Genomic DNA, 21,762 nt, shown 5'->3' on the forward strand with positions numbered 1-21,762 from the left:
GCCTGTGTTGGGGATGGACCTCAGTGGCACCCATTAATGCTTGGAGACACTTTGGGTGTTTCCTCTGACTTTGACTCCTGGAAAGGTTTGTGCAATCTCCTCTCAGGCCCTGAGGTTCAAGGGCTCAGCTCCAAATGCACCACGGGGCTCATTAGGATCAAGCAAATCCTACCAAACCATGGCTGTGCCTTGATTTCCCTCTGGTCTGGTGCAGTTCTTAGGAAAGTTTCCTACAACAGTTATGGAGAAATAGTTCAAAGAGCTTCTAAGAAATATCTGTTCCTATTTTAAAAGATGTCTTTTTTTTTTACTGTTCTCTTTAGAGCAGAGGTGATTGCAGCATTCAGTGATGGATATTGATCCAGGGTCTCTCCTAAGGAGGTCTGGCCAGGTCAGAGAAGCTGTGCCTTGAGGTCTGACCCAGTGGGGACAACCTTGCTCCACATTCCCCAGCCCCATCCTGTCTCTCCTCACTCCCCTGGGACCTGCTTTGCTCACAGAACTGGCTGCACTCAGGCAAAGAGGGGTTTTCCTTCTTTGATTTTAGCAATCTAAAACTGCTGAGTTTCCCCATGGAAAACAGACACCCTCCTCAAGTGTGTGCCAAGGCCAAGGTGCCACCAAGGAGGTTCCCCTTCCCCAAGGCAGAACCACACAAGGAATGTTTCAGACACACAGGGAGTTCGACAATAAACACAACCCCAGAGTTGGCTGAAGGCAGAATTAGAGCAGCTGCTGAAGGACAGAGAAGCTTTGAACTCCTTGCAGCTGAAAGCACCAAGTGGGTTGTTGGGAGGTGTGTGAGTGAGGCAAGAGTGAGGGAAGGGAAATGCAGAGAGCCCTGGAAGTGTTTCTGTGCAGACAGGCTGCTGCAAGAGCAGTGTTGGACTTCTCTGGGGGGAACTGTGAGGGAGGTCGGGGCAGAGTGACCTCCCCAGTGACCTCGAGATGTCACACAGCCACCTGGGATGTCACAGCCCACTCAGTGGTGTCACACAACCTGCTCTGGGATGTCACACCACCTTTCTGTGATGTCATGTCTCTTCCTATATGCCACAAAAACACCTTGTGATGTCACATAGCGTTCTGTGATGTCAAACAGCCACATTTGATGTCATAGTTCACTCTGTGATGTCACAGTCAGCACTGTGATGTCATACAACCTGTCCTGAGATGTCACATGGCTCTTCTATGATGTCACTGCCCACTTTAGGATTTCATATCACCACCATGTGGTGTCACAGTCTGCTCAGTGATGTCACAACCCTCTCTGTGATGTTGTACATCTAACCTCTAGTGTCACAGCCCTCTCTGTGATGTCACAACCCACTAAGTGATATCACCCAGCCCACACTGTGATGTCATGCAGCCACACTCTGAAGTCACAGCTTACTCTGTGATGTCACAGGATCCCCTCTGTGATGCTGCAGCTGCTCAGTGACCTCACACAACAAACTCTGGGATGTCACAGCCCCATCTGTGACCTCACACAACCCACTCGGAGCTGTCACACAGCCCCTTTCTGACATCACAGCTGCTCTGGGGCTCCAGGACACAGCCACAGAGGTGCTGCTGGGACACAGCCCCCTCTGGCACATCCCACAGCCCCTGCCAGTGCTGAGCCCCTGGCAGCTCTGTCTGGGCCTGCTCTCTGTGTCCCTGAGCTGCCCTGGCAGGGCCCCAGCCCTGCTGGGCTGTGCTCAGGAGCTGCTCCTGGCCAGAGCTGTCTCCCTGCTGTGGTCTGTTCCCATGGCAACATCTGCCCCATTGTTATGGTCTGTTTCCATGGTAACCATAACCAGCCTCTGTTGCTATGCTATTTACATGACAACCATCACAGCCCCTGTTGCTATGGGCAGTCCCTTGGCAGCTCCATGGAGACCCCATGCCAGGGGTGGTTGCCATGGACACCAGCTCAGGCCTGGAGCCAGAGCCCGTTGCCATGGCAACCATTTGCAGGCCCATCCCCAGGCTCATGGGATCCCAGAGCCACAGAATTGGCTGAGTTGGGAGGGAGCCATGGGGATCCTCCAGTCCAACTGCTGGCCCTGCACAGGACACCCCAACAATCCCAGCCTGGGCCTGGCAGCGCTGGCCAAACGCTGCTGGAGCTCAGCCAGCCCTGGAGCTGGGAGCCTTCCCTGGGGAGCCTGTTCAGTGCCCCAGCAGCCTCGCGGGAAAAACCTTTTCCTCACATCCAGCCTAAACCTGCCCGCCTCAGCTCCAGCCGCTCCCTCCACTCCTGGCCCTGGGCACCAGAGGGAAGAGGTTCCCGCAGCCCCCAGCCAGGGACCCGCTCCCAAGGCTGCTGCCATGGCAACCAGGCCTGGCACCAGCTGGGATGCTCGGTTTCCATGGGCTGGGCTTCAGGAATGGCATTCCCCAATTTCCTGCTCCTGCTGAAACCGCGCTGCTGCTCGCTTCCCTCCCACCTGCCATGGAAAGCACAAAAGGCAAAGATCCCAGGCTGGGATAAGAACAATTTATTGAGAACAGCAACGAGATAAGGAACAAACAGACACAGAAACAATTTTGGTAACAGAAAGGATAAGACAAACCATTCACAGGGAAAACTAAAATACCACCAACTGACTCTTCCTGGACACGTATTTCCTCCTGCCAAGAAAGGACAAACTTCTCTGGTGAGAGAGAGGGAGTCCTTTTCCTGCCCCTGGCAATGACCTGAGATGGGATTGAATATAATGGACCATGATCACAGTCTCACATTCTTTGATCCCACATCATGACATTGCCATGAGCAGGAAAAGGTACAGGTGTCTTCCCAGCATGGATCCCAGGGAACATGGATCACCAGGTCTCTTCCCAATGTGGATTCTCCATGGGCGGATGAAACTGGAGCACTGCACAAAGCTCTTCCTGTATTTTGAGGCACTTGTAGGGCTTTCCTTACCGGTGCCACCGTTGGTGTCTGCCAAAGTTAGACCTGTCTGAGAAGCTCTTGCCACACTGGGGACACTTGTAAGGCCTCTCCCCAGTGTGGATGTGTTTGTGGGTATTGAGGTTGGATCTGTGGCTGAAGCTCTTCCCACATTCCCCACACTTGTAGGGCCTCTCCCCAGTGTGGATGCGCCGGTGCCTGATGAGGTGGGAGTTTTGCTTGAAGCCCTCCCCACAGTCAGGGCAGCGGAAGGGCCTCTCATCCGTGTGAATTCGCTGGTGCAGGAGGAGATTGGAGCTGGTCTGAAACCTCTTCCCACACTCAGAACACTCATAGGGCCTCTCCCCAGTGTGGATGCGCTGGTGGATGATGAGGTGGGAGCTGCAGCTGAAGCCCTTCCCACATTGCCCACACTCGTAGGCCCATTCCCCAGTGTGGATCATCTGGTGACAGATCAGGCTGTTGCTCTGGCTGAAGCTCTTCCCACACTCCAAGCACTTGTAGCGCTTCTCCCCATCCTGAAGCTGCTCATGGACCACCAGCTCAGAGCCCTGGCTGGATCTCCGGCCGCCTTCCCGGCACAGGGTGGGTCTTTCCTCCTCAGAGCACCCTGGGCTGGGTTTGGAGCCCCTCCTCCTGTGGGATCTCTGGGGATTTTCCTCCCTATTGGATTCCTGCACTGTGGAGCTGCTCACAACGGCTTCTTCCACGAGGTTCTGCCGTGGGGATTTGTTCTCCCTGGTCTCCATCCTCAGCTCCTGGTCTGGGGGAGGAAGGACAAGGAGAGGATGGGATTTGCCTCCGTGCCAGAGGGAAGGGGAAGGAGATCCCCCCAGTGCGTCCCCGGCAGGACGGCGTCGGCAGCGGGGTTGTCCTGCAGCCGGGGGCCAGGCTGGGCTGGGAGATGGAGCAGGAGAGAGGGGGAAAGGGGCACTGACTTCCTCCTCACCTGCCTGGGTGTCCTGGGGCATCTTCCTCTTCCTCACAGCCTCCTCCTCCATCTGAACAAGGTTTGGGAATGGGAAATCCTGGTTTGGGAGAAAACAATCAATGAGCACGTTGAGTTTGAAAGTCCCTCTGTCCAAATCCCTCTCTAGAAGTCACCGGGAATCTGGGGTGTCTTGATTTAAAAGGAAAGGTGTTTACTAAGGAAAGGAGATGCCTCCATTTAAATTGATAAAAATGTAAGCAACAGCCCTTTCCAAATTATTATAATCTTGATTTCAAAGTGATCCCAGATAAAAATATAGGAATAACAGTTCTTTACTAAAGAAATTAAAATGAAAATGCAGCAGTACAATAGAAAAAAACCACAAAAAAACAGCACTCTGAGAGAGTCAGAATACAACCTGATACCCTGTTGGTCAGGGTGCTGGTAGCAGTCTGATTAAATAGTGGCTGCATTCCTCCTGGAGTGACTGATGTGGTTCTGTTGAAGCAATGATCCCATAGAAGATTGTAGCTTACCTCTGAAGTTCCCGTGCTGTAGATGGGTCTGGTCTCTCCTCTGGGAATCCAGTGGAGAAAGACTGCCTGTGGTGCTCTGATTCTCAGATTATATCCATGCAGGAATGCTTGGCTCCTCCCCCTGGCTGGAGCATCTCACAATGGGATGATGTCATTTTATCAGTCCTGCACTGAGACTCAATGGCCCATTAACAGAAGATATCCCCCTGGAGGAAGGATGGGTGGTGGAAGAGATAAAGAACATTGCCTCACCTGGTTTTAACAGCTGGCCCATTAACAGAAGATATCCCCCAGTTATGAGGGATGGGTGATGAAAGAGACAAAGAAAACTGCTCTACCAGGTTTTAACAGATGTTGAGAGAATACATGCTTTTGGTTACATCTTGCTTTACAACCCAAGACATGGGGTCCATAAAAATTGTACACCACCAAAATCTGGCCCTGAAAATGCCTCCCAGGATTTCCCCATGTCTGGTCTCCCTCCTTTGGTGCTCAGGGGTTCTTCCCTGTCCCAGCTGCTGGGGGTCACACTTGTACTGTGGGTCCCCTGTCCACTCGGTCCCTGACCTCTTCTGACTGCTGTGAGTGCCAGGAATTTGAAAACTTCCTCCCATTTCCATCTCCCCACTTAGGGATGCTGGAAGTTTTTGGGGTCCCAGGGTCCCTGCTCCCCTTATTCCCTTCTTGGGGTTGCAGGGGGACCAAGGAGACCCCCCTGCCCCTCTCTATGCAATTGAGGGTCCCATGAATCATGGCGCTCCCCCTCTCTGGGCTCCCCACTTTGGGGTCCTGGGGGACACAGGGCTCTGCTCCTCCAGGCTGCCTCTGCCAGCAGCTGCCACTGGGAACCCCAAATGTCCCCCTAAAGGGCATTTTCTTCTCAGCCTTGGTGTTCTTCATTCTCTAATCATCACCCCCAAAAACCCAACCCAGGGACCCCCCCAGGATATCTGGGCCGAGCTCCCCCTCCCTGGTAACCTGTGGGATAGGGGGGGTGATGATCCCACGGGTGGGCTGTGAATTCAGGGAGTGAATCCCAGTTCGACTGGGATATACTGGGCCTGAGATAATAGTGGGATAACAAGCACCTAACTGGGATTCCTAGGAGTGTCTGGGAATGGCTATGGACATGTTGAGAGCAGCTGGGATATACTGGGAGTGTCTGTGATCATACTGGGGATGACTGAAAACACACTGGGAACAATGGGAACCATGCTGGGGACAACTGGGAACAACTGGGAGTGACAGGGTCTACACTGGGGGCAACTCCAGCTGGGCATGACTGCAACCTTGCTGGGAGCAGCTGGGATCATCTGGGGAGCAACTGGAACTATACTGGGGCCAACTGGGTGCAACTGGAATCACACTGGGAGGAACAGGGAGCAACTGGAACCATCCTGAGGGTAACTGGCATCCTACTGGGATCACAGTGGGAGCAGTTGGGCCATGCTGGGCAAGACTGGGACCATACTGGCAGCAACTGGGACTGCACTCAGGGTGACTGGGAGTGGCTGGGAGCAACTGGGATCAGGCTGGAAACACCTGAGGAGTGATTGAGAGCAACTGGGATATACTAGGAGAGACTGAAACCACAGTGCAGGTAAATGGGAACAACTGGAACCACACTGGATAATCCTGGGAGCAGCTGTGCCCATGCTGGGTCATACTGGGATCCTACTGGAACTAGCTGGGATCATACTGGGAGTGACTGAAAAGGTGCTGTCTGTCACTGGAACCATACTGGAGGTGACTGGGAGCAACTGGGCCCATCCTGGGAGTGACAGGGCGTCACTCTGGCCATGACTGGAATCATACTGGGAGGATCTGGGTGTGACTGGAACCATACTGGTGGTGGCTGGGTGTAACAGCTCATACTGGGGGTGACTGAGATTGTAGTGGGAGTGACTGGGATCATCCTGGAAGTGTTTTTCTGTAGATCTTCTGTCTTTCTGGTCTCTTTTTATTCTCCTTCCTATCCTACGTACCTGGAATATTTTTGGATATCTTAATGTTACCCAAAATCTTAAGGGTCAACACTTTTTAGGTTAAATGAGCTAAGTTTGCAAAGTTAAGGCTATGGTAAGAGTTCTTTGTGCAGTTGGATGTTGTATTAAACCCTTTGCCATAGTTCCTTGATTGTCTGTATTTTGTCAGTTAAATTTTGTGTCATTTTGACCTCTTAGCTCAGTTGGTCAGAGCATGGTGCCAGTATCACCGAGGTTGTGGGTTTGATCCTTGTGGGGCCATTATATTAAGAGCTGGACTTGATGGTCCTTGTGGGTCCCTTCCTACCAAGAATATTCTTTGCATCTGTCCATGCTGAGAAGATCTGGTTGTTGTTTCTCCTGTGCACCAAATTCAAGCACAGGAACCTTTGGTTACCACCAGCATTGAAGTGTTCTGGGGTGTTACAGCCCTGCAGGCTCACAGTGGCCTCTTGTTTCCATAAGGACCCAGAGTGTCCCACTGGTCCCTTGGTTCCATGGGCCCAAGAGTGCCACAACGATCCCCTTGGTTCCACACCTTCCCACAATGTCACACTGGCCCCTTGGTTCCATAAGGATCTGGAGTGTCACACAGGTTTATGGCATTTGTCCTTGCTGCCCCTCACATCCCACTGCCCCACAGAGAGCCCCGAGCCACCCGTGAGGGACAGGCCCTGCTGGGCCAGGCCTGGGCTCAGGGCTTGGCCTTTCTGCTTCCTCCAACCCAGCCAGGGCTTGCTCAGCATTGCAGTTCCCTGCTCAGAGCCTTTGGCTCTCGGCAATCCTGGCCTCCAGGATCTATTCTCACCAGTCCCTGGGGAGCCTTTGGCAGTCCCTGCCCTCAGTGGGGCTGATTGATGCTCCAAGGGACTTGAAGTTTTGCTTCTGACGCCTTGAGCAGCTTCATCAGTTTGAAGGAGGGACAAAGGAGGATCAGGAAAAGGAGAAGGAACCACGAGGTCAAGCACTCCCTGAATTCACAGCCCCCCCACTTATGGGATCATCACCCCCCATCCCACAGGTGACCGGGGTGGGGGAACTCAGCCCAGATATCGTGGGGGGTCCTTCTTGGGTTGTGCTTTTTGGGGGGGGATGTTTGGAGAATGAAGAACTTCAAAGCTTAATGGAAAATGCCCCTTGGGGGGATACTGGGGTGTCTCAGCATCCCTACGTGAGGAGATGGAAACAGGGGGAACTTTTCAGATTCCTGGCACTCCCAGCAGCCTGAAGAGATCAGGGACTGAGTAGACTGGGGACCCACAGTACAAGCGTGACCCCCAGCAGCTGGGACAGGGAAGAACCCCTGAGCACCAAAGGAGGGAGACCAGACATGGGGAAATCCTGGGAGGCATTTTCAGGGCTGAATCTTGGTGTTTGGGAGGTTTTTATGGATCCCGTGTCTTGGGTTGCAATGCAAGATGTAACCAAAAGTATGTATTCTATCAACATCTGTTAAAACCTGGTAGAGCAATTTTCATTATCTCCTCCATGACCCATCCCTCATAACTGGGGGATATCTTCTGTTAATGGGCCAGCTGTTAAAACCAGGTGGGGCAGTGTTCTTTATCTCTTCCACCACCCATCCTTCCTCCAGGGGGATATCTTCTGTTAATGGGCCATTGAGTCTCAGTGCAGGACTGATAAAATGACATCATCCCATTGTGAGATGCTCCAGCCAGGGGGAGGAGCCAAGCATTCCTGCATGGATATAATCTGAGAATCAGAGCACCACAGGCAGTCTTTCTCCACTGGATTCCCAGAGGAGAGACCAGACCCATCTACAGCACGGGAACTTCAGAGGTAAGCTACAATCTTCTATGGGATCATTGCTTCAACAGAACCACATCAGTCACTCCAGGAGGACTGCAGCCACCATTTAATCAGACTGCTGCCAGCACCCTGACTAACAGGGTGTCAGGTTGTATTCTGACTCTGTGGGTGGGTTGTTTATTTGTTGGGATTTTTTTTTGTACTGCTGCATTTTCATTTTCCTTTATTTAGTAAAGAACTATTATTCCTGTTCCCAGATCATTACCTGAGAACACTTTGATTTCAAGATTATAATAATTCGGAGGGGATGGGATGTTTACATTTTTATCAATTTAAATGGAGGTTTCTGCTTTCCTTAGCAAACACCTTTCCTTTCAAACCAAGACACCGCAGATGCCCCGATGATTTCTAAATATGGACTTGGTAAGAAGTACCATCAGAGTCCATGTGCTCATTCCTTGTTTTCTCCTAAACCAGGATTTTCCAATCCCAAACCTTGGAGAGATGAAGAAGGAGGCTGTGAGGAAGAGGAAGATGCTCCAGGACACCCAGGCAGGTGAGGAGGAAGTCAGTGCCCCTTTCCCCCTCTCTCCTGCTCCATCTCCCAGCCCAGCATGGCCCCCGGCTGCAGGACAACCCTGCTGCCGACGCCGTCCTGCCGGGGACGCACTGGGGGGATCTCCTTCCCCTTCCCTCTGGCACGGAGGCAAATCCCATCCTCTCCTTGTCCTTCCTCCCCCAGACCAGGAGCTGAGGATGGAGACCAGGGAGGACAAATCCCCATGGCAGAACCTCATGGACAAGGCTGTTTTGCACGGCTCCACAGCGCAGGAGTCAAGCATGGACGAAAATCCCCAGAGATCCCGCAGGAGGAGGGGCTCCAAACCCATCCCAGGGTGCTCTGAAAAGGAAAGACCCACCCTGTGCCGGGAAGGCGGCCGGAGATCCAGCCAGGGCTCTGAGCTGGTGGTCCATGAGCGGCTTCAGGATGGGGAGAAGCCCTACAAGTGCTTGGAGTGTGGGAAGAGCTTCAGCCGGAGCAACAGCCTGATCAGCCACCAGATGATCCACACTGGGGAATGGGCCTATGAGTGTGGGCAATGTGGGAAGGGCTTCAGCTGCAGCTCCCAACTCATCATCCACCAGCGCATCCACACTGGGGAGAGGCCCTACGAGTGTCCCGAGTGTGGGAAGAGGTTTCAGAGCAGCTCCAATCTCGTCCTGCACCAGCGGATTCACACGGATGAGAGGCCCTTCCGCTGCCCTGACTGTGGGGAGGGCTTCAAGCGAAACTCCACCCTCATCATCCACCGGCGCATCCACACTGGGGAGAGGCCCTATGAGTGTCCCCAGTGTGGGAAGAACTTCACCCAGAGCTCTCACTTGACCAGACACCAACGGAGGCACCAGTAAGGGAAGCCCTGCAAGTGCCCCAAGTGCAGGAAGAGCTTTGTGCACTGCTCCAGCTTCATCCCACATTGGAGGATCCATGTTGGGAGAGACCTGGTGATCCATGTTCCCTGGGATCCATGCTGGGGAAGACACCTGTACCTTTTCCTGCTCATGGCAATGACATGATGAGAGATCAAAGAACATGAGAGTCTGACCATGTCCCTGTCATTATATTCAATCCCATCTCAGGTCATTGCCAGGGGCCGGAAAAGGACTCCCTCTCTCACCAGAGGAGAAGAGTGTCCTTTCTTGGCAGGAGGAAATACATGGCCAGGAAGAACCAGTCGGTGGCATTTTAGTTTTCCCTGTAAATAATTTGTCTTATCCCTTCTGTTACCAGAATTATTTCTGATTGTGTTAATTCATCATCTCATTGCTGTTCTCAAGAAATTGTTCTTATCCCAGTCTGGGATCTTTGCCTTTTGTGCTTTCCATGGCAGGTGGGAGGGAAGCGAGCAGCAGCGCGGTTTCAGCGGGAGCAGGAAATTGGGGAATGCCATTCCTGAAGCCCAGCCCATGGAAACCGAGCATCCCAGCTGGTGCCAGGCCTGGTTGCCATGGCAGCAGCCTTGGGAGCGGGTCCCTGGCTGGGGGCTGCGGGAACCTCTTCCCTCTGGTGCCCAGGGACAGGAGTGGAGGGAGCGGCTGGAGCTGAGGCGGGCAGGTTTAGGCTGGATGTGAGGAAAAGGTTTTTCCCGCGAGGCTGCTGGGGCACTGAACAGGCTCCCCAGGGAAGGCTCCCAGCTCCAGGGCTGGCTGAGCTCCAGCAGCGTTTGGCCAGCGCTGCCAGGCCCAGGCTGGGATTGTTGGGGTGCCCTGTGCAGGGCCAGCAGTTGGACTGGAGGATCCCCATGGCTCCCTCCCAACTCAGCCAATTCTGTGGCTCTGGGATCCCATGAGCCTGGGGATGGGACTGTAAATGGTTGCCATGGCAATGGTCTCTGGCTCCAGGCCTGAGCTGGTGTCCATGGCAACCACCCCTGGCATGGGGTCTCCATGGAGCTGCCAAGGGACTGCCCATAGCAACAGGGGCTGTGATGGTTGCCTACTACATTTCAGATTTGTTGCAGGCCCTCAGATGGGCTCCATGGCAACATTCCAAGTGTCTCCAGGCTATTCAGGAGCCGGAATGTGACACGCACTCCCAGGGCTTCCTGCCATGGGCAGAGTGGGAGCTTCAGGCAAAAGCTTTATTTCTTTATTGGAGAAACTCCTGCTGGGTCATGAGGTGGAGAAATGACACCCAACAGCCATCAAGGATCCTCAAACCCCTCCAGGACGCCTTGTCTTTTAAATTCCTTCTAAGAGAGGAGACTGGGAGCAGCTGGATTCCATTCCAGCCCCAGACTTTGTCAAAGGTTTATGTGTAAAAGGTTAGACTGGTGGAACTGAACTGTAATGCAATTTGTCCCACAGGATTAACAAGTAGGGCCTCATCCCTACTTGATTTTCCTATTCCAGTTGGTGTTGGGGACTCCAGCAAACCCGATCCTTTAATTTCCTCCTCGGTTGCCCGGGTGTCAGGGGACCCTGAAGCTTTAAGGATTGTTGTGGCCACTGTCAGCACGACTGCAAGGGCCGCAGTGCAGCGGGGCCCGGCCCGACCGGCAGCCGGGTACCTCCTCAAAGGTGGAAGCAAGAGAGAGATTTCCCTGGCTTTCCTGTCTGTAAAATGTCAATCTCACCGGGGTGGATCCAGCTTTTTAAATGCTTTAATAGGCAGTCAGTTCCCACAGCTAGCCAGCTCTTGGATTTTGCTTGGCACAGGGGCAGCTCTCGCTTAGCAGCTCCTCTCAGTAAAATCATTTCCATGGGGGGCTTCTTCCCTGCTCACCAAATAGCAATTCATGCAAAAGCAGCACAAACTGTTCTTCCTGTCCTCCTATCTTTGCCAGAGAGTGCCTTTCAAAGGGATAATAATTGGGAGGGAGGGGGTTTACATTTTCCATTGCAAAGGAGCCTCCTGCCTCCCTTAGCAGGCCCCTGTCTTTCAAACGAAGACACACACGGTCTCCTTTTGCACCTTCACTTGGCCCCAGCCACTCCTGATCATTTGAAGGAGCGGCTCAGAAGAAGGGGCTGCAATCCCCCAAGGCCTGGGCTGCTCCAGGCCGCTACTGGTGCCTTGGGCTGTTGAAGGCGTGCCGGGGTGCCCTTTGTGACACAGGCACGGGGTGCTGGGGTGGCCTTTGTGACACAGGCACGGGGTGCCGGGGTGGCCTTTGTGACACAGGCACGGGGTGCCAGGGTGGCCTTTGTGACACAGGCACGGGGTGCCAGGGTGGCCTTTGTGACACAGGCACGGGGTGCCGGGGTGCCCTTTGTGACACAGGCACGGTGTGTCAGGGGCCGTGGTGACGCGGGACCTTGCGGTGCCCAAAGTCCATTGTGACATGGCAGAGCCCTGCCCCAGCTGGGGGGTATATAAAGGGCTTGTGGGGCCTGGGTCAGTCCCAGGACAGTGGCTGTGTCCAGGTACCTGTGTGTGCCAGAGGACTGCAGGCACGGAGGAGGAGAAGGCGAAGGCCAAGTCCCAGCCTCCTACGCCCTGGCCCGGCTCACAGAGAGCCCAGGCCTTGAGGGAGCAGCAGGAGGAGGCTGAGAGGGCAAGCAGAGGGAGGAGAGGAGCCGTGGAGTCCTGCGCTGAGGAAGAGCCAGAGCTCTGCTGAGGAGAAATGAACAAGTTCCAGCAAGGGACTCCAGGGGAAGCCTGCACTGAGGCACAGCTGTCCCCAGGAGAAGCCCAGAGCTGCCAGGAGCTCTCTGAGTGGGATGAAGGCCTTGAGCAAGAGCTGGTCCAAGTATGGGGGAGCTACTGGCATTTGCGGGACTGGGATGAGGGCAGGGAGCAAGAGCCCTCCCCAGTTGTCTCCGAGTGGGGCGAGTGCAGGGAGCAGGAGCCGTGGCAGGCGGACAGCGATCACTGTCAGGAATTCCCAGATTGGGAAGAATCTCCTGAGCAGCGGCTGTCCCCAGGAGAAGGCACGAGCCGCCGGGCACTCTTGGACTGGGAAGCTTGCCGCAAGCAAGAGCTGTGCCAGGATGGCCAGGAGGTGACTGGAGGCAAAGCAAAGAGAAAATCCTCCAGGTCCAGCTGGGATGATGACAGTGATGGAGAGCTGGCTCAGGACAGCAGGGAATACTGCGACATCCTGTGCAGCCAGCTCAAGGCCTGGCAGCGGGAGGACGATGACTGGGATGAGGTGAGCGTCCTGGAGCTGCACGAGGAAGGAGAAGAGGCCAGGCAGCAGAGCCTGGCAGATTTAGCCCAAGAGGGAATCCTGCTGCCTGTCCCTCGAGAAGCTTGGGTGGAGTGCCAGGAGCCCGAGCTGTGCCCGCAAGAGCAACTCTGTGCCGGGCCTGGCCCTCTGGCAGCCCAAGCCACGGTGGAAGATGTCTCTTCTCCTGGGCAGCCGCTTCCCCACAGGAAAGGCCGCTCGCTCTTGAGGCGCGCACTGCGGGAGCTGCTGGCGCTGAGGGGGCTGTGGGGGCTGTTCCACTGCCCCTGCCTGGTGGCACAGCCGCAGGATCAGCGCCCGCTGCCAGCAGTGCCGGGCTGCAGATGGCGGCTGCCCCGCGGCCTGCCCGGCGCCCCGAGGGAGCCGCACGGGCTGCCCTGGCCTGCGCTGGCCCTGCGGGCCGAGCCGGCCCCGGCCGCTCTGCGGCACCCCCGAGGCGGCTCCCTGAGGGCACACGGCAGCCCAAAGCGGCACCCGAAGGGGGACCCTCGCTGCTGGGGCTCAGCGCCGCATCCCGGCCCATCGTCCGGCCGGGAAGGCACCTGGAAAGTCATCGGCTCCCAGCGGCAGCCTGGCACCACCAGCGGCACCCCTGCACCGGGTCCCCGAGGGCCACAGCCACACGGCTCTTGGCCCTTTGCAGGGACACTGGCTCCAGCTCCTCCCTGCTGGACTCCAAGGCCATTTCCTCTCCTCCGGAAAGGACTCCATGCTGATCCTGTGGCACTTTGGCCATGAGGAATGGACACAGACAGGAGGTGTTGCTCCCAGGACACGACGGCGGCCTGCTGGACTGCAACACACACAATTCTAACAAAAGAAAAGAAAGTTGCTTTTAGGAAGTAGTAGCAGGAAAGAAAAAACCCCCAACACCCCCCCCCCCCCCCCCCCAAACCTGCATAAGACCCTCCAGAAACCAAAAAATGATAAAGAATAAGAACAGGAATATTAGGAAGAAGAGGTAGAAGCTGAAGTAGATGAAGACGTACTTAAAACATGGAAAATTAAGAATAAGAATAAAATGTTGGAGTCTGGAATATAGAGTGTGTGCCCTTGTTTCTGATACTTAGTTATAAGATCCAGGTATAAGTTCCCCCAGGCAGGGCAGGTCCCTGGGTGCTGCCCCCAGCCCAGATAGTTTTCAGATGGGAAAAACTATCAGAAGTAAGGTTTTAGAAGACAAAATGTCTTCCCTGCTGACAGCACCGTAAGGAATAGCTGCAGGGCAGAGTTTTAAAAACAGAGGTTCTCTTGACCTCTCTACAGCCTTGCATGGTGCTCAGCATGATAGATCAGGGGAAAAAATATTATAGTGGTGTGGCAGCAGCCTCAGGAGACAAAGAGTTACATTGTCCTACCCCAAACCCCTTGAGAAGGGCGGCCCAGGAGTTCTGATTGGGTTTGAGTCCCTCAGGGGTTCTCCCTTGGTGTGCTTCTACTCGTCCCTGACCCTGAACTCCACCCTCAAAGGTGGAAACCCTTGAGAGTTCTGTCCCTCAAAAGCCCCTGCTGTGCCTCTGTTCAGGGCTCTCTGTTCTGGACCTGACTTTGTTCCCATGCTGAATAAATGGTTTTGTGAACCGGGAGCCCGTCTCGGTTGGTGTTTGATGCTGGTCCCCAGAATCCTGCTGCTTCCCTGGACGAGATCCTGGAGTTGCGGACTGCAACAGCAGGGTATTGGATGAAATACACAAATTGACACATTGGGGGATGCAGGATCTATGTGACCACTCCTTGAGGGAGAACATCTGCATAGGGGTTTATGATATAGCAAAGGCCATCACTCAGGGCTGTGTAAAGTGTCAAAGGGTAAACCAACGAGTGATGAGGAAACCCGTACCAGGGGGGAGGGAACTAGCGGAGAGACCCTTCCAAAATGTGCAAATTGATTTCACAGAAATGCCTCTAGCACAGGGATACAAACACCTGCTAGTGATCTTAGATCACCTGACCCATTGGCCAGAGGCTTTTCCCACTTGGAATGAAAGAGCGAGAGTAGTAGTCAAAATACTTTTGGAACATATTGTCCCCAGGTATGGGTTAATCAATAACATAGACTCGGACCAAGGCCCCCATTTCACTGCCCGTGTCCTCCAGGAAACCACTGAAGCCCTGGGGATAAAGTGGAGGTTACACACCCCATGGCATCCCCAGAGCTCCGGTCGGGTAGAATGGATGAATAAGACCATAAAAACGACCTTAACCAAGCTGACTCTGGAGACTAAATTAGATTGGATAAAATGTCTCCCTTTGGCTTTATTACAGATAAGAACCCGACCTCGAGCAGATTTAGGGGTATCCCCCTATGAAATGTTATTTGGACTCCCCTTCCTAATTACTCCTTACAGCACTGCCCAGTATACTGAAGGGGAAGAAACCTCAAGGAGGTATTTGGAAACTGTTGTTAAAACTTTAGAAAACCTCAGGAAAAAAGGGTATCTCCCTCAAACTCCTCCCTTTGAGGTAGACACACACCATATCAACCCTGGGGATTGGGTATTGGTAAAATCTTGGGCTAACTCTCCTCTCACTCCAAAGTTTGAAGGACCCTATCAAGTTCAACTCACCACACATACGGCTGTGAGAACCCGGGAAAAAGGGTGGACACACGTGAGTCGAGTTAAAGGACCAGTGGCACCACCAGATGGGGAAGTAAACTCCGAAAAAGATCCCTCTAACTGGACTGTTGTCCCCAACACCAAGGACTTGAAAATAACCTTAAGAAGGAAACCCAGAGACTAAAGTCCCCAATCAGGAACTGGAATTACAACAGTTGTTGTTAAGTGTTCTCTTGGCTGCAACATTTGTGGTTAAGTGTTTCTTTAAAGTTTGTGAAATAATGCTAAAGTGTTTTCCAGTTGTCATTAACTTGTAACTATTGTTATTATTGCTTGAAAAGGTGGAAGAACCCCAAATAGGGCTCGAATCCCTAGCCAAGACTATATCCCTCACAGGGCAGCTTTCCCAAGACCAAAAACGACAACAGTAAAAAGGAGAAGGACAAAAGAGAAATAATAAAGCCGTAAGCCTTGGACCCAGACCACCCCCTAAAAGAGCGTAAGGAAAACCCCAAGAGGCAAGACCAGGGGAGATCAAACATGGTTCCTGCTGGACTCTTGGGAGTCACGGACTGCAGGGAGCCTAAAAGGATCATCACAAGGCTCATGGTAGGTCTGGTGATAGCAATGCACCTCACCAATGCCATGGGGACAGACTCTTGCATGAAATGTTATTATCCCTTGTATGATGGGGAAAATCTAGGGTCCCTGGTAAGGGTCCACACAAATTTGAGTCCTTCTTGCTACAACAAATCACAATTAGAAGAATGCCAAGAAAATGGAAAAACATATTGGATTACCAGACATACAGCTACTTTTAGAGAACGTCTTTTGGGAGACTGTCCCATGAGGGATACTTGGCTGTGCTTTGAAAAGAACGAACCAGTAAAAGGTGAATCTGATGTGGTAAAGGAGAAAAGAGTGGACATGAGCGTGGGAAATGAAGAATAGGAAAATTTGAGTGGGAAGAACTTGTTCATTGATTTAGTTGAAAACATCAGCAAGGAATTAAATATAACTGATTGTTGGGTATGTGGGAGTACTAAAATGTCTGATATTTGGCCCTGGGAGGGAATTAGCTTGAAACCTTGAGAAATTCTAAGCATAAAATGAACTGGGGAAGGCCAAAGCACACCAGGGTATAGGAGAAGAGAAAAATGGGAATTAAAGGCTAAGGTAATTGGGGAAGACTGTATTCCACAAACTGGAAAAAGATATAGAACCCTGGTGGGGCGGATGGCATGCAAAAGATATAACGAAGAATCTAGGAACTAAATGGGTTCCCCCAGGAGCCCAACCTAAGATATTGATCCTTAGAGAAGAGGGAAAAAGGGTGCATTCATCACAAAGGATATAACCTTTATGAATGTGCAGAAAAAGGGATCAATCCCTTCTGGGGAATTAGAAGCCTATCAAAGCATTGGGAGTACCCCTATGAAGACAGGGAGGGTTTTTGGGAAGCCCCAGATGATTTCTTTTGGATCTGCGGGGATGCAGCTTATACACATCTACCAGGAGACTGGTCAGGTAGCTGCACGATTGGGGTGATAAAGCCAGCTTTCTTCCTGCTCCCAAAACAAGCTGGCTCAGAGCTTGGAGTACCACTATATGACAACCTAAAGAGGCCCCTAAAAAGGAAGAAGAGGAGTGTAATAAGCACAGGAGGGACCCAGAATTAGAAAGGAACAGTCTGGACCCTGGAGGAAATAATAAGAACTTATGGGCCAGCGACCTGGGCCCAGGATGGGTCCTGGGGATATAGGACCCCAATATACATGTTAAACAGAATAATCAGGCTCCAAGCTGTAATTGAAATAACATGGAACAAAACAGCCCTGGCTCTTGATCATATAAGTGACCACCTCTCCCAGACCTGATGTACCTGGTGTACCAACTCCGACTGGCAGTAGATTACCTTCTCGCTGATGAGGGGGGAATCTGTGGGAAGTTCAACACCTCTGAATGCTGCCTAGAAATAGATGATAAAAGTGAAGTAATCTGGAACATTTCTAAAGAGATCAGAAAAATCTCCAAGTAGGGAACCAAGAATGGATGCCGATCCTGAATACTGATTGATGGGATAGTTTCTGGTCCTTTAAGGGCTGGTGGAAAAAGGTGGCATTCATTGGTATAGCGGGACTAGCAGGACTGTTATTTCTTCCCTGCATCATCCCGTGTTTAATCAGAATAATTACCTCAGCAATACAGTCTAGCAGCACGATCTGCAACTTGTTAGAAATAACCCAAGAGAAGGGAAAAACTAAGATCCTAATATTAGAAAGTTCAGAGCGGAAAGCAGCAAAAAGGGTATATGACCAATACCAAAGACTAAAGAAGTTTCACTACCAGGAGCCTGAAACAACAAGTTGACGCAGGCTGATGCCTGGTCAAATTAAAAGAGGGGGGATATTGTTATAAATAAAAATCCCAATGTTCAAATTATATGTTACTGTTTCAATCCCAGTTCAGGTCCCTGGATAAGGGGTTTTGGTGTTGTAAGTCCCAAAAGTGTTCACTGTTAAGAAGTTCGTACTTGTTTTATCCTTGCATTTGTATCCCCATCCCTTACTCCCTCCCAACCCGTCGGGTAATTTAGCTGTTGCTGCCCAGGATGAACTTCCCCATTTCCCATAAAGACTTGCACACAGGTGCATATTAAAATCATATTACCACCTGGGAGCAAAGACAGCCCTGGACAACGAGCCACGCTCAGGGAACATCTGGAGGACCCCACTGTGGAGGCAGCGGGGACCTGGGGAGACTGGGTACGCCAATCCCAGTCCGGCAAGCTGGTTGCCATGACCTGGGCAGGACTTGAGAGGGAAGACACCCCTAGACCTTCGAGCGAGAAACAGAGTCTCCAGGCAATCCCAGTGAGGATAGAGGCTCTGGTCCTGCTGACAGTGGATGACGACAGGCCTGTGTGATCCTCCTCCTCAACGTCGACCACGGGGAGCAGCGGTGGCGGCACGGACCCCAAGCCCCCACCTCTAGGCCCAGTTCTATCTAACAAAGGCTTGTTAAATGGGAGCAGAAGGTCTCCTGGCCCTTTAATTTACTACATTAAAGATTGTTATTTTCTTCTTTTTTATTTTCTTTAGTTTGTAAATATAGGATATGTTACAATGGACAGACTCCCAGGAGCTTTCTTTTGCTGCCCATGGTGCATAGGGCATAGGGGAAGAGAGGGAAAAGGGTGGTCATGCTCAGCAAGCTTCCCAGACATGCAGTGGTGTAGGGAGGATGGCCAGAAGCCCCTTGGCCTTTGGTGGTTGTGCTGAAGCCACAAGCCCTGTCCCATCCAGGAAGCACCATCTGTGTCCTCCTGCCTGTGTGTTGCTGCCTGGGTTGCTGGGGCAGATCCTAAGGGGCCGGGGTTGTGGGAAGCCCTGAGGAGTTGGATGTCAGAGGCCATAAGCTGCCCCCAGGCACCCGCCTTGTTCCTGAAACTCGTCTTCTCTGGTGCTTTCCAGGAATTTCCCTCAGCAGATGATTAGAAGGAGGCCCCCTGTAATCAGGCGTGTAACCCTGGTCCTGGCATTAGAGAGCTGCGGGGCTGGGCGTGTGCCCTCCCTGTCCTCGGGATTGGAGCCCATCAGCCCTAGGCTGTGAGCTCAACTGCCTGGGTGTTGAGTCTTGTTCCTCTTGCAGTGGGGAACACCAAGCTCTGTGGCTTTAGGCACGAGTGAGTGAGAGGGGCAGCAGCTTTGAGCCCAAGAGGAGCCACAGTAAGGCCCTCTGGGCAAAGCATATTCCTGGCATTCCCAGGGCAGGGATACATGAGAGTGCGGTGGGCAACTTCAGGGTGCCACGGCTGGTTTGTGCTGGGCGACCTCCCTGTGTGCAGGGCTGGGTCTCTGCTTTGCTGTTGCTGGCCTTTTGCCATTGTGCTCCTTTGGCTGTCTGGAGAGAGGGACAGCCCTATAAGGAGGGTGAAAGCTCCTGTCTCCAAAACCTCAGGGTGGAAATGCAGCTCTCCCAGCCCTCATGCAGCTCTCCTGGCCCTCAGCCCACACTGTAAGCAGGGCAGAGCTTTTTCCCCTGCCCCTGTGGCTTTCTGCCTGCTGCTGGCCCCTGGGGCTGTACTCAGGGTGAGTGAGTTACTGAGGGGATGGCTGGTGCCCCTGGATTTGCTGACGGGACGTGTGGGTTACTGAGGGAAAGGTGGGTGCTGCAAGTGATGCTGAGGGGACGTGTGAGTCACTGAGCTGATACCAGGTTCTCAGAAGAGATAGCCAGTTGAAAGGAATGAGAGAGATTTCTCTTTACAAACAAACTCTGGGTAAAGCTAGGAACTGAGAGATGGAAGAAGCAATGCGTGGAACCATCATATCCATAGGATAAGAAAAATGGGGGGTATGCATTAGAAGGGGGTCTGTATTAGGTGATTTGGGAAGCCTGTACCTCTCAAATACCTCCACCAATGGGTAAAGAGAGTGGGAAATGCAGCCAGAAAATTAGGAAAAAAAGGAGTCTGCGTCCACTAAAAGTTTGAGAGACCCCAGGGGAATGCCCCATGGCCTTTCCCTTTATTCAAATAAAGTAACAAGACTCCTGTGTCTTCTTTTTGGATATAAACCTCTGGTGTTTGTGGGTTAATTTTCCTGACGTAAGTGCCTCATGCATCACTGAGGGAAGGCGGATGCCCCGTGTGTTGTTGAGGAGTCATGAAGGTCTCTGAAAGGCATGAAGGTGCCCTGCATGCCACCCTGGGGCCATGAGGGTCACCGAGGGTGGCAGGTGCTCAGGATTGCACTGAGGTGACATGGGGGTCACTGTGCAGAGGTGGATGTCTGTCGAGTCTCTCAGGGTACGTCGGAGTCACTGAGGGAACGTGGGCATCACTTGAGGGGGACACGGGCATGCCGCGTGTGGCTGAGCAGACATGCCGGTCCCTGAAGGTACCCGAGGGCCGCTGAGGGGACGTGGGCGCTCCCTGAGGGACCCGGGAGGGGCGGGCGCGTCCCCACTGCGCAGCCGCCGCCGCCGCCGCCGCTCCCGGCCGCAGGGGGCGTTTCCCGCCCAGGCGCGGGCGGCCCCGCCCCGCCGGTCCCCTCAGCCACGGGGCGGGAACTCTTCAGCCCACGCAGGCACAGATCTCTGCTTATTTCTTTATTTTACTGTAATAAAAGTGCTTTATCTCACCCCGCTGGCCGTTCTCCGTCCTATCCTCTTCCCTGTCCCAGTGGGAAAGAGAGTGGCAGAGCGACAGAGTGGGCACCTGGCACCCAGCCAGGGTCGACCCACTGCACTCATTTTGGCGCCTGAATGTGTGGCGATATAAAGTTGGTGAAATGGACGATAGCAGGAGCCTCGAGGGGCCGGGCTGGAACAGCAGAGGAGTGCAGGCCTGGGGTGGCAAAGAGTTTAGCAATGAGCCCGAAGCTGTGGCAGGAGCAGCATGGGGCTGGGCAGACCCAGAGGTGTGGAGCTAAAAGTGGAATAAAAATCCGGATCAGCAGCAGAAACAGCAGGGGCTGGGCAGGCCTGGATGGAGAAAGAAGGTGGAGGGGGGGATTGTTTTGGGTGTCCCCTGGCTGTCACCTGTGTAATGCCCTGGCAACAGCAGCAGCTGCTGGGCTCCCACAAGCAGCCGTGAGATGCTCCCTTTCAAAGGTGGTTGGGGTCCTGGTTTTCCCCTGAGCACCCAAGCACATGGTGAGGATCCCTCCCAGAGTGATCGGGTATTGAAAGGACCCAGTTACATGGCTACACTTGTGAGCAGAGGCTCACCCACAGTAAACAGACACAGTGATGGAAAAGTTGTGCAATAGCAGTGGTTCCTCGGGGCAGCAGCAGTCCAACGCCAAAACCTCAACCATTTGCCCTTTGAGCCGTGTCCCCAGCTAAGAGACAGCCACAACCCCACCACCTGTCCCTCCTCCCCCAGGCATGACTCCCAAATGCTCCTTTCCCTTGGCTGACTCCTTAGTGTGGGATGTAAGAGGTCTCAGCCACGTCTTGTTTCTTCATGACCTGTATTTTGCCCCTGGACAACCACTCCCTTCACAGAGTCTTCCTTTCAGATGGGAAACAATTCCCTAAAGAATCCAAAGCAAAAGAAGTGCCTCTACTTTGCTGTATTGAGATAAAATTAAATGCTAAAAAATAGCTAAAATATAGAATAAGAAAAAAATTTCTTAGCTTGTAATGGCCCAGCTCCTTATCAAATTCAGGGATCACTAAATTTCTAGCTAAATATGATGTAACTCATTTTCAACATGTAAACAAGACAGCCAGTCCTGTCCTGCTGGGTCCCAGCAGTGCCTCGCAGCAGTCCTGCACCCACGTCAGGATGCTGGCCAACACAGAGCTGTCCTGGAAACTAAGGCAGCTGACTTGAAGTTTGTGCAGGTACCCAAAGGTCAAACCCAGCGCTGTTCCCTCAGGAT

At 53.0% G+C, this 21,762-nt stretch overlaps 1 long non-coding RNA gene across 1 annotated transcript in view; it reads right to left on the reverse strand.

Annotated features, from left to right (window-relative positions):
- Positions 1–20,341, reverse strand: part of LOC147647078 (uncharacterized) — an 813,449-nt gene extending 793,108 nt beyond the window's left edge. The window contains exon 1 of the long non-coding RNA XR_015281640.1: positions 17,253–20,341. This is a non-coding gene — a long non-coding RNA (uncharacterized LOC147647078). The remainder of the gene's footprint in view (positions 1–17,252) is intronic.
- Between the last annotated feature and the right edge of the window lie 1,421 nt (positions 20,342–21,762).

This window comes from Cyanistes caeruleus, unplaced genomic scaffold (assembly GCF_971803275.1).
Source record: "Cyanistes caeruleus unplaced genomic scaffold, bCyaCae1.hap1.1 HAP1_SCAFFOLD_65, whole genome shotgun sequence".
Taxonomy (NCBI): domain Eukaryota; kingdom Metazoa; phylum Chordata; class Aves; order Passeriformes; family Paridae; genus Cyanistes; species Cyanistes caeruleus.